This window comes from Pithys albifrons, chromosome 10 (assembly GCF_047495875.1).
Source record: "Pithys albifrons albifrons isolate INPA30051 chromosome 10, PitAlb_v1, whole genome shotgun sequence".
Lineage (NCBI taxonomy): Eukaryota > Metazoa > Chordata > Aves > Passeriformes > Thamnophilidae > Pithys > Pithys albifrons.
The window spans coordinates 7348919-7362659 of NC_092467.1; positions in this window are offsets into that span (position 1 = coordinate 7348919).

A 13741-nucleotide genomic window follows, 5' to 3' on the forward strand; every position below is an offset into this window, starting at 1 on the left:
AATCCATAATTTAAAGGCTCCAGCCAGAAGTTGTTTCCATAGTGCTTGATCATACCACCTGGACTCAGTTCAGTACTTGCCAAAGGCTGTCACCCACCCTCTGCCAGGCTCTGTGGCCTCTGCTTGAGTTGGCCATTGGAGTTAAAGTGGGAAAATAAGGAATCAGAAGGAATCCTGTTTATTTGCTGGAGTTCTGCAAACAATTAATATAGCCTTGTCCTTTGGATGAACCTCGTTTGATAAGGATCCTATTCATATTCCAATGATTCCTTAAGAACAGAAAGTTGAATGCAAGTGAGCAATCCAGCTGTTGTCTGTTCTGTGTCTGCAGGGAAAACATGCCTGCTGCCTCCTACCCCTGGGAAAACAGTGCTGCTCCAAGCTTTAAAGGCCTTTCTGCACAAATCCCAGGTTGTGTGAGAAGTACCCCATACATAAGGTGCAAGGCAGAGTGGATGATGGGGAATCACTGGCTGACAAGAACTGGAGTAGGATGTGACTGAAGAGACAACCTGACTTTCAAAGGGCACTTTCAAAGGATAGAAACATCACAATAGATCTTTAAGATGAATGCACTAAATATTGAAATTTTTTAATACACAGAGTACTGGAATAATGCAAACAGTGCAGTACCCAATTTCATGGCTTATTAAAATGCTGGGAAAGATGATCCTCTCTGCAAACAACTCCCTAGGGGTGAACTGTGCTTCACTGCTCTTGGAAGGGTTCAAATGTTACAGGGATGCACACAAAGCTTTGAGCACAGCAAGCCTCCAGAAAACACAAAGGTAGTTTTGACTGGAGTATGTCATCCTTCTTTTTTCCTATATACTAATACTGATTGGAAGATAAATATATACCACACATGGAAACATGTGCTCCTCTCTGGGAAAGGACCTGTAAACACACACAGCCATATGCAAGCTGGGAAGAGCAGAAACACAGCCAGCTCCATGCTGAAAAGCTTTTCCCCATGACAAAGACAACCTGGTGCCAGCGTAAGGAGAATTAAGTGGATTCAGTGAGTGACTTAACATGTTTTGCTAAGCTTGTGGCTCATTGAGGAAGGATGGAGGGAAGATGCTCCCTGCTGCACAAGAGAACCATAGCACAGGTATAATCAAGCTTAGCTGTTCTGCTGAAGTTTTGAGTGATCCTGAAGATCTGAGGAATACAGGCCAGCTTGATTTACACCAACTCAGTTGTTCCTACAATCTCCATCTACTCCTTAGCAAGTGCTTTTTCTTTTAACCACTTTTATTCCTTCTTTTTTCTGGTCACTTACTGCCATGACAGGTTCAGTACTGTTAGAAAACCTCATATCTGTGGATTAAAATAGGATTCTGCCTGAAGAGCAGCTCTGGAAGTATTGAGGTCATGTGGTCTCAATGACCTGCAGCAACTGAGCCCATGGCTGCATCAGCTCTGCAGTGCTACTGAGGGATAATAGGGAATGGTGCCACCAAAGGAGGAGTTTGATGCTCAGAAAACCCATGGGAAGCACATCCAACTCTCACTGGGTTTTTTCACCTGTAGAGACTGCACCAAGCCTGCCAGAGATCACAAAGCATTTGGATAATGCTCTCAAGCACATGGTGGGATTCTTGGGGATGTCCTGTGCAGGCCCAGGAGTTGGACTCCATGATCCTTATAGGTCCCTTCCAGCATAGGATATTCTATGATTCTATGTTTCTCCAGGATGGGCTGTGCTTGGAGATGATGGTTGAACCCCACTAATAAACCGCAAAGGAGAATTAGTAAGCTATAAGCATAACAAGAACAGTTTGCAGATTTATTGCCCAAAATCACATCTTTGTTTATGGTTTGCAGGAAACCCTGAGATTTTTGCAAAGGCTTATTTGGCCTTGGTAAAAGGGAATTGTTAATGGACTCAAGCTCCTTTGGGCCAAATTCTGTTCTGTAGCTGCAAAGGGCCATGCCCTCTCACTTCTGTGTGGTTATATAAATATACAAAACACCTTACTGGGTTTGTACCACCCTATACAATTTCTAGGTAGGTTTTCATGAGAACCTTTCTGGACACCATCTGATTTCACAAGTGCCAAGAACTTTTTAAACAACTCAGAGAAACGAGGGAAAAGCATATTTAAAATGAGCAAAGACTAACAATTTGGGGGGGGGGGGGGGGGGACACACCAAAAAACCACACACACACACACCCTCACATGCCTTGAGCTCTCCCCTTGGGGAAGGGGAGGCAAAAAGCCAACACTGGCCTCGATGCTGACCCTGTCCCATCAGTGGGGATGCAGCCTGGGCAGTTGGGAGGACAGTCCAGCACAGCCCTGCTGCCTCCAATCACACCACTGGCAACTCTCGTTGCTATGGCCCTCAGGTCTGAAACTTTGGAAATTAGGTAAAAGGTCTAAACATGAAGCTTTTTTTCTCCCCTCCTCCCCCTACGCAGTTGTGCCCCTTGCCTAGCACAATCCCTCTTCCTGCTGAGCTCTAGGAGGAAAGCAGCTGGGATGAAGAATTAACTCTCGCAGTCCCACGGGTTTTCCAAACCAGGAGCAGCGATGTGTGACAGGAATGATATTGTAGGGAAGGGGGAATGTACCAGCAGATCTTGTTTCACACCTGCCCTGTGGCAATGAACCAGAGAACAAACATGGGCTTGAGGAGGGATGCATCCCCTCCAGCCCCCCAAAAGGGCATGGATTTTAAGTGGGTTTCATGCTGGTGGAACAAGCCAGTGGCAGATCCCAAGGGATGGGATATTTTCCACCCCCTGGGTAGAATTTGGGATTTTTAAGGGTGTCTCCTTGACCTGGAAGGACCCAGCTCCTCCCCTTCCAGAGCAAAGGATACAGCCCCAACACCCACATGTGTGGATCCCCAAGTTTTCCCTTCATCCCACTGGGGGGGTGGCTCTGCATGGCATAGGTTAGTTTGGCACAGGCTGGACCAAGGGCATCTCTGGCCAAGGTCAGAGCACCAAGCTGGCACCATGCTCACCCACCACGGGCCCACGCAGTGACGCTCACCCTGTTCCTGTAGGAATCCTGCCTGTGCCCACTCACTCCATGCTACACAGCCATGCCTGCAGCCCCCTGCACTCTGGGGTCACCCCAGATGTACCCCAAAGGGTCACCCATCCTGTCATAAGCATCTCCACCTAATCAAGGTGGGCTGGGAGTGCCACCCCATCCGCAGTTTCAAGGGTTATCCCTTCTGAGCCCCATTATGCAGCTGCCAGGAGGGAGGCTGCTTTTCCAGGTGAGAGAGCAACTACCACCAAGTTCCGGTTCTGGGAAGCTCTTGGCTGCTCAGCCAGCCTGCCCCAAACCTCGGGAGAGAGCCAGGCACCTTAATGGCACGGGGCCAGGTAGTTCTGCAGGGCTGGCAAAGTGAGAAACCTTGACAAAGGTGTCTTTGTTCCTCCTGTGCCTGCTCCCTGTTTCACCCCAGCCCTGCTGTGACACCTACGAGGTGGAGTCATCTTTCCACAGAAAGGCTCCAGCAGCGTTTCCCACATGCTGCGTCACCACAGCCAGCTCGGGTTCATCACCCCCGCCTTTCCCTGAGGAAGACGCCAAACCAGAAGCAGAGCAAGGGAGCCAGGAGCGATCCAGGCAGGATTCCGCCGCTATCTGCTTGCCCAGGTGTTTTCATTAATCCTGCTTGGAACAGAGGCCCGTCCCCATCTCTGCCCGTCTCCCCTAGAGCCAGGCTCGTCTTCCACCCGGTATGTCCTTTCCCAACACCATGGGGTGGGGAGCTCTGAAAAGCATCTTACCTCTCTTTCAGCCTTGTTTACATAGGAAAGTTAAGATGGATAAACTGCAAGTGTCAAGTCCTTAAAGTCTGTAGGGAAAGGGATTATATTTTAGCGAGACAGCTGGGAAAACTCCAAAGAGATGCTGGCACATATCCACCTTAGGTCTGAGATGGAGTAAGAAGTCTCCAAACCACGGGCAGACCAGGAGCACACTTGGTTTTAAGCTGGCCATGTCTCTGCTTACACATTTCTTGTTTTCTTTCCCATGTGCCAGCAGGTCACCTGTTTGTCTCCCAGCGATCCAGTGTGTCTAAAAGCATTACCTCTCCTGACAAACACTGCCTTGCCCATCACCCAAAACCAGCCCAGCAGCCACAACAGCGTTACTACAATCCGTGTTCCTGCAGATGATCTCATTGAGAAGTAAATCTCCATTTGGCACAGCACCTACATTTAGGGACAGCAAAATATGACCATTTTCAGAATGGTATCATGTACTTTGTTCACGCTCTCAATTCCCTGCTTTAGAAAAAGCCCCACTGGAAAAAAAATTGCCTGTGGATACTGAACAGCTGCAGCTCCTATAAAACTTCATCTGGGAACACTGAAAAGGAAAGGAGAGCCCATCCATGGAAGAATTTGCTGCCTGAGTCTTGCTCGGCTACTTTCAGCACTGATTGTTTGGGCACTGTGAGCTGAGCTAGGATGGAAGCTCACACCTCTTCCACTCCAGCCCTACTGTGACACCAATTCCAGGGTAGCCCAACTCCTGGACATCCCTACCCCTGTTCCAGGAGAGCAGCAGGAGCCAAGCCAGGACCCATCAGGGTCATGCACCATGATCCCAGGCTGCTCCGATACTCTGAGAAGTAGCAATAACCATCATTTTCCTTGCAAAATTCATCAAAAGAATCTAAACTACAACAGTTCCCAATGTATTTGGGATGCTAAAAACGTGCATCCCATGCCTCGCTTTTGTGTCTAAATACAGAGCTGCTTTGAAAAGCACTGTTCTGCCTCACCACCTGAAAATAGCACCAGACTCAAAATGCTGAAAAATAACCCCGGTGGTGAGAAAGAGATTTCTCCCAGGTGTTGTGCTTCCTCAAACTTCCTACCAAGTTAATAATTTCATCCCTCCCACTGAGGACAGACTGCAGAAGCGAGCTCACTCTTTGCCTGACCTCATTACTCAGTGGGCCCTGGTCCTCCTCCTCTGGAAAATTCCCTGTGCCCAGCCACCCCTGCAGGGACCTGCTGCCTGTGTAATCATCCCATATCCAGGTGGCAAGGAGGAATACACCTTGCCCAAATCCCACCCACTCCAGTCAGAGCTGCAGCCTCAGCATGGGCTTGGCTGCAATTCAGGGACCACCATCGTGCCTCAAGTGCCATGTGCTGACAACCAAATGCAGCATTCTTTAGCCACTGACTCCAACATGGTGAGAGACAATTAAATGGCATCTCATTTACCCCAAGAGCAGGCCAAATTATATTCCTCTCAATCTCTGCAAGGGGAAAAGGTTGGGAAAGATGCAGAGTGGAATAAAAATAATGAGGTATCTTCCCTCCCCCCCCTCCTCCCCCGCTTCAATTCTCTCTTGCCACATAGGGTTTAATGGTTGGAAAGCACTCTGAGATCAGCAGGTGTCAACAGCACTGGAAAAGCAGACCCATGCAAGTGAACCATGAGCCCAGCATGGCAGCCATGGGCATGATTTATTCTGTGCTTTCCTCTCACTCCTACTGCTCTCATCACTGCTGTTTCCACCTGTGTTGAGGGCACATCCATGTGTTGAGGGCACAGCTATGTTGCCCTGGAGGAGCCAGCTCAATCCCTGCAGATTGGCAAGCTGGAACCAGCTAGTGCAGGTACTGGGAACAGCACGGCCAGGACAGAAGCATTTGTTTATTCAGTGAGGGGTGGAGGGAGGTGCAAAGCAGGGAAAAACCTCTGATAGTAGCAGGAGCATGGACATAGTGCTTCTGACAGCAAAGGTCCCCTCAGGACTAAGAAATAGATCTTGGTGCAAGGGAGAGGAGGGGTTGGACATGGAAAGCACAAACCCCTACAAAATATATTTAAGAAAAAAATCAGGGTTTTCTTACAGAGAGAAATCACATGTTACCTCATGATCAGAATATGACAAATGGTCCAAAGAAAAATTCAAAACAACCAAATCAAAACCTCTCATCTGAGCATGTTCCTTCCCCTCCACCTCTCTGAGACTTCTCCAGTTCCCCACATCCTTCTTATCCCACTGTCACGCTGAGCTACCCATTAGTGGGCAAACAGTGCAGAGGGACAGGAGGGTTGACCTGAGGATCCAAAGGAGACACTATTTTAGTGCAGCTTTGCTGCCCAAGCCCTTCTGTGCAAAGGACAGGGGTCTGGCTGAGAACATGGGGCACTGCCGGTACATGGGGGGCCCACTCATCCTGGGGGTCCAGCAGCACAGGGACAGGAGCCTGCAGGCAGCAGTGCCAGAGAAACAACTCCTGCCCTGCCAGGGAGACAGGCCAGCAGTGACCATGGGCACATCTGCTCCTGCCTTCTTTATTTTCCCTGCCATCAATGTTCAAAACAAGCTGTTCTCAAGCCCAGAGGAAGGGCTGGCACCTGCCTTGTGGTACCTGGCAGAGGGAGGCCTGGCAGAAAAAGCACACAGTGCTGTGGACACTTCCCAGAAGTGCTGGATGTCTTGGCAGGGCTGGTGCTCTGCTCTTGCAGCATACGCACACACACAGCTTCAGGTGCACTGGATACAGGAAAGGCTCCTATTTTTTTTCCATGCTTCAGAAGAGGACTATCCAACAGTAAGTGCTTGGAGACCTCTCCACACAACCAAAATCCTGTCCAGCAGTGGTCAAGCTCCTCACCCTCCTGGTCTCACAGACACCACTAAGAGCACTCATGGCTATTTCACCTCTCCAAAGAGCACTTCTCCTCCACCCAAAACCCCCCAAAACCTCAGTCTGGGAGCCCAGTTCAAAGCTGGTGTAAAGCAGCTCAATACTGAGGTCAACCAGAACCACACCAATTTCCCCCAGCCATAGATCTGGCCCAGCTTTGCTGAGAACACTTGATCTCTTCCCTGAGCGCTGCCAGCTGGGTGAAATACAGCTGCTGCTTCAATAGCGCTCGCAGAAAAAAGGCCTGACATTATTCACAACAAAAAGACAAGTACTGCAGTGCTTGCTTTAGATTTCCTGGGAGCAGTTTCCACTGGTAAGATGGGAGGAGGCCAGGAGGAGGGGGAGATGAGCAGGGGGAGCTGCTGGATGTCAGAAAGCTCTTAGGGCAAAGCTGTCACGAGCTCCTACCCAAGATATCCCACTGACCTGCAGAACTCAGTTGGTATCACCACCATCTCCCCACCCCAACCCTTCCATGGAGATTTCTGGCTTGCCAAGACCAGATCTTCCAGCAGAAGCTCCTATCTTATGGACTCCATGACCTTCTCCAGCCCAAGCCCAACAGCAAAATGTAACATGCAGAAGGGCTGTTTTGTCTCAAGAGGAATCATGTAGACTCGTGCTTACTCATTTGCAGGCTAAAATTGAATGGCCAATTCCTTCCTGGGTGCTTTGCAGTCACCACTCTGGCTTACAGCTGACTCAGGGCTCTTCTGCTCCTGCCATGCTGAAGCCTTACCCTTATAAACATAGGAATGTTGCAGTGGCACCATTCACGCTGTATTTAACCCCTACTGCTCTCTGTTGCCAGTATAAGCCAGGCAGACACCTTTTGTGGGGTTCTGGATACTGCTCTGTATCCTGGGATGTTTCTGAGCCATACCCTACCATGCACAGAGAGGTGTGAATAGGGGTTGCCACACATGACCTCTACAAATCACACTTAAGTTGCCAACTCTTCTCTCTCCCCATGAAAACAGAGACCAAATGACCCAGAGGGAACACCTCACTGACCAGGACGTTTCCATGGCACAGACTGCTAGCATGCACCAGATCTTTAGGATTTGGTCCCAGACCACCATCCATGGAGTGTCCCTGTCTCCTGGTAGACAGGGCACAGCCCCAGCTCTGTGCACAGCCCCAAATTGTTGCAGGGTACAGCTCTGACAAGACTCTAGAGACCTTCTCCTTCCCCAGCCAGCCTTCACAAGCAGTTTTCTTTTTCCTAGAGAGATAACAGATAAAAAAACTTTCATTCCAAAGCAAACTCTTCTTTTAATGAAATGCTTCCTCACAGGTCTACAGCCCACAGTGGCAACGTCACCCGCTGATCACTGGCATGGTTATTTGCCAGGAGGGAAGGCATCCATTTTACAGTGAAAGCATTTAGAGAAGCGGATGGAGAACTTGCCAGGAGAGCCAGCCACAAGGAGAGGTGAAAAAAGAGAGCCAGTTAATCACCCAGCATGTGTTAAATGTCTGGATGGAAAATACTCTGAAAATATCTTGTATTTCAGAGCAAGCACATAGTTTTTGGTGATTCAGCCAGCTGAAGCCCTGGCCTCCAAGTTTCAGAGACAAACTAAGCCCATCTCTAAGCCTGGCCATTGCTGGGCAGCTTCCTAAATGGAAATGGCATCTGGACAACATAGTCTTGGGCACAGCTATTCCCACCTCACACTTGGGGACTTGCTCAGGGTCCCCTACACAAGGAGAGGTGTTAGGTAGGTTGGGTTTTGTGGTTGAAGCAAATGTTGGTCCTAGCATTTTACCAAATACCTGCTGGCCATCATGATTCCAGAGTCCTACAGGTTCAGCTCAGCAGAGAAGGAGGCTCCTATTCCCTTGGTTTCCTAGGATTTTAGGCATTTTGGCCAAGCTCCAACTCAGGACAGAAGCAGCTGGGCAATCTAGCCAGCTGTTCAGCATCTTCACAAGCCATAAGGATGGGCTTGAGCCACCCAGCTCTGTGAGGAGAAATAATAGCCTAACCCTGGATCTGATTAATAATTCTCATTTTAACAACATGTTTGGCACTGGAGGAAGCTGCCAGCAAAAACTGTGGAGTCTAGTGCCTTATCCACCCACAGGAAATGAAAACAAGGCACTGCTGCTGTCAGCTTCATCTAAGACCTGTGTGGAGGATGAGGACCTTTCCTTCTGAAGCTGCATGGCCCATGCCCAGCCAAATGGGCTCCTGAAGATCATCAGTTCCAAACTCAGAGGATTAAGGCACTGGGCTTAGGCTGCTGGGAAGCCAACAGACATCCTGCTAAGTATCCATTACTGCCCTGCACCCTCCACCCAGCCAGGCTGCTGTCATAGGACCTCTGGGTGCAGGATCTCCAAGGCTCCCCCAGATCCTTGGTGGGACAAGAATCCTAGAGATGGGACACCCTGGGAGGGCAGTCAGTGGTAGGACAGGTGGAGAAGATGTTGGTACCAGTGTGGTCCTTCCCTGGACTCTGCAGCCTGTGTTTTCCATGCCAGACTGGCAAGCAACCTCTGCCATTGTTTTCTGGGGCTAGAATTGTAGAAGTTTCCACTTCCATTTTCCTCCCTCACCATCCTTTCTGAGAAAGTGCGAGCTAAGCCATGAAGCAAGGAGTGTTCAGCAAACAAGGGGAGGAGAAGAAGGTGCCCAGGTGTGGTCTGCATGCCTGGGCCAACCCTCCTGACAGCCAAGGAAAGGGCTTGCTAAGAGGAGTCATGGGCACAACCTGTTGACAAAGGAGAGCTGGCTCCACCTGGAGCAAGGGATTAGAAACCTCATCACAGCCCTCAGATTCCTTTTAGCAAACCAACTGTGGCTGGAGGCAGGGATTAAACCCAGTGCTGAGGAATGTAGCTCCTTCCCGCTGTGGAGTCCAAGTTGGCACTGTGTCCTCACTCAAGACACGGCTTACATAATGCAGCTTATGAAAGCAAAATAGCCCAGCCTTGCCAGCCTGTGGGCAGGCCAGGATGGAGAGGAAATAAAGGAAGAGAAAGACATTTTTGGCTGAGGTAAAGCCTAGCTGCCCCCTGCACCACTACCCCAACCTTGCACCATCTCACCAGGGAAAGGAAGGGAGCAGTGAGGGAGGAGGCTTAGGAGAGGCAAAGCACCCAGCCCTTCTACAAGACTGTGAAGAGCTTCAGCCCTAGTGTTCATTCTGGAGTTACAGAATTGGATTTTCCCTCCAATTTGCCCCTCTGATCCTGGGTTTCTCCCCAGCCAAGCAGGTTACCATCAAGATCAACTCAGGCATGCTCTGCGTGCAAGGCCACTGCAGGTTGTGTGGGGCTAACCCACAAGTGCCCAGACCCAAATCTCATTCCTTCCAAACACAGGCCAGATATCTTCAGAGGCAGCTGGGAGATGCTTTGATCCACATCGTGTCCCACTGGGAATGGAGACCCTGGAGATGCTTCAGTGTGAAAAGCAGAACTATTGGGTCTACCCAGAATCCTTCTCTGCATGTTCCCATCCGAGGTCATTGAATAAGAGAGTGGAACAGTCCCCAAACACTCAGCAGTGGCTCAGAGCAGAGTCACAAGGAGCAAACTAAGATCCTCATTCATGAATCAGGCAATTCACAAGTGGCATCTTTAGGCATCCAGATGAGTCATCACTCAGTGACTGACAGCCCCCATCATTTACATGGCCTCAGGAAAAGCAGATCCTACAGGCCCTGGTGGGCCCCTTTATCAGCAAGCAAAGAGTCAGAGTTCAATTTAAAAGCCACAGGAGACAGCATGCTGAAACCAGGCTCTGCAAATAGGTTGTCCTTCCCAGCTGAATAGCCTGGGGAACCACTTGTGGGTGCAGAATATACTCATGAGCCAGGCCAGGTCCAACTCTGCATCCAGATGGCTGGGAAAGCCAGGCAGACCTAAGGAGATCTTCCCTGTCAAGAGCTCCCACTTGTTTCCTAAGCAGCTGTCCTCAGTTTAATCAGTAACTGAACAACCGGGATGAAATCTTGGCTCAGCTGAAGCTGAATTACTGATGTCTTTGATGGCAGAATTTCCCTCCCAGCAGCTTCACCACCTTTCTCATCTGGGTCACATAAGAAACTACCAACTGGCCACACTTGACCTGTTCCCACTGAGCTGGGTTCCAGCACCCTTCTAGAACATGCCCTGGCCTCTCTCCAAGGGGGAAAAAGATCTCCAGTCACTTTTCCTGTGCATGGATTTCTGCCAGGACCTTAACTGCTGGACCTCTAGAAGGCATTTCAAGATAGCAAAGCAGGGCTGCCCTCATAACATGAGCTTCTAGCCCAAACAGAGGCTCTTGCAGAGTTTTGTAAATCATCCTCTCAGCAGTTTGTGCCTGGCTCCCTTCCTGGGACCATCCCTTCCCAACCTCCACAGGCAGGAGATGCAGGACAGTCACACAGGCCAATATCAACATCCCAGGAAAAGGGGAAAGCACAGACTTGGAGAAATAAAAACAGTTTCACCTAGCAACCAGAAGTGCCTCTCTTCTGACTGTTTGGCCCCAGGTAAGGGCATCCAAAAACCAGCTCAGCAAATCCTTATCCACCTAAGGCTGGCTGATTTCTTCTCCAAAAGCCATGTTCAGGGAGAGATGGGAGAGGTGTGTTCAGCCAGAGGTTGTGTAAGCCTATGAAGGCTGATTACCGAAAAATGGAAATCTAGGAAGACCAAATAGCACTAAAAACCCACCCAAAATAAGAAGGGAAGTGGCATATGGATACTGAAGCAGCATCAGGGCACCCTGGAAGTGTGAAAGGTTAGGAGAAATCCAAGCAGCCACACCTGATGCACCAGGCTTTGCAGAAAGAGGAAAGCCCTCGTGTCCTAACAATAATTGGGCTGGCACAGCCTGGCACTATAAGATGCTTCAAGTGTAATCTTGATTAGCTCATCTGCTCTAGGCTGTATTTGAAGGGAGCTGGGGCTAATCTTATTTTGATTGCCTTAAAACTCAGTTATGGGGAAAAGCCTGGCATATGAGCAGATATATTAATCGTTTTGGAGCAGCCTTGTCTCCCAAGCTGGTGTTTGATTAAAAGGGAGCACAACCAACAGGCACTTCAAAAAGCTGGTGCTATTTTTGTCTGCTTCATTTGGAGCAGTTCCTGATGCTTCAATGTGCCCAGCAAACCCTTTGGGACCGATCCTTACTATATCATTATTCACATTTTAAGGATGTGTGAGTACAGAGAAAACAGATTCACTTCCTCCTGAGAGGCTAAGATCAAAAGTCAAAATGTTTTCTATGAATACATAAGCTGTAAATTCAGCTTCTGAGAATTTCAGGCTCAATTTGTAAGAGCCCCATGGCCTTAAGAGGAGGCTTCCTTACCTTATAGAGTTGGAAAATGGTGTTTAGGTAACTACAAAGCAGATTCAGAAAGAAGGCTATAGGCAAAAAGTCAGAAAACAATGTCTAGAGACAAGGAGGGATTTTTTCCTTCTAATTCATTATAATGTGGGTTTTTTCATGTATTTTTTAATAATCATCTGAAAAGCCACTTTGCAGCACAACGCTGTTTCGACCTTGTTTTCAGTCGGGTAATTGTGCAGTGAGTGGATAAATGCTTTCTCAGCTGAGAACAAGAGGAACCATTAAGCATCAAGCTCCTGACCTAAATTTATGTTCAGGGCAGCTGGAGAAGCAAAGGACTGATGCCTGCTCCCCTTGCCACTCTGATGGACAGGCTGGATATGGCACCTTGTGCAGGGACACAGAAATGGTGCTCTGCATCTATGAGGCTCTGTGAGGCACAGAGGTGATCCTAAGGACTTCAGCCCAAGGAACCTGGTCTAATGGAAGGTGCCCCTGCCTGTGGCAGGAGGCTTGGAATGAGATGATCTTTAAGGTCTCTCCCAACCCAAACCCTTCCATCATTCTGTGTCAAAACCTGGCTGCCCATCAGCTATTGCGTTGATGATGCTTAGTGGCCAAAACTGAACCATGCCCCCTTTTCCCAATTTTTTCATTCCCCAGGAGAATAGGGAGGGAAAGGGGTCCAGCCTCAAGGATTCAGTGCTTGGAAGTACTGGAATGTAAAAACAAAAAAAAAACAACAATAAAAGCATTATCATGTCTTGTTCCTCCTTCTGTGCAAATGCCTTTCCTACAATTTCCTTAATTCAGGTTTTCCTCTGCAACATTTTCTTGGAAGGTAAAAAGAACAGCAGCTGCCCACCCCCTTCACCCGAATCAGAACAAAACCTCAATATTTCTGGGCTCATAACTTTTCCCATTAGTTTCTTTTGGCTGCATCACCCCAGCTCAAAAATCCTAGTGGACATGTCACAATGGGAGGAAAGGACTTGGTGTTCACTTTGCTTCTGTTCTGGTCACACTCCACCCCACACAGACACAAGGTTAGGGTAATTTTGGGACTGTGGTGAGGAAGGTGATGTGTTTAATGTTGCCCATGCAAAAGATGCAAAATAACAGCTGGTCCACAAAAAACACAATAGCAGGAATGGCCTCATCAGCCAGCAGGTTTCCCGTGTCATTAATTCCCATTTAAAGGTGGGAATGGTCAAAGCATCTACCCTTGAGGGAAGTATATCCCAGGGAGCTGGGGAATAGCATCACAAGATAAATAAAGGACCACAGAAGCAAAGTGACACATTTCTACTACCTTAGTTACTTTTCTAAATGATGGTTTTATGCCAAAGGTGGATGAGCAGCATTTTCTCAATAGGGAAAGTGGGAAAGGATCTTCTCTACAAAGCCCCCCTTTTAAATGAAGTTTGCTGAAATTTTATTTTCTGTAGGAATTCTGTATCCTAAAGAACTTGTATGGGAGGAGGCTGGAGAGATAACACAAACACCTCTACTGACCCCACAACCCTCTATGGACACTCAGAAGCCCAGGCCCTTTCCCATCCCAAAAGAATCCCACTCAAGTCACATCCGGACCATCACTCACCACAGACCCAATCACCACTGACAAATCCCCATTTTCTGGAGAGCACACATGGATTGGAAGACCCCTGCCTCCCAAAAAAACACCACCCAAACGAAAAGCCCCATCTATCCATTGTGAGAGTCAAACTCCTTTCAAATGATGAAGGGAACATACACAAAAAAAAAAAGCCACAGAAGTCAGA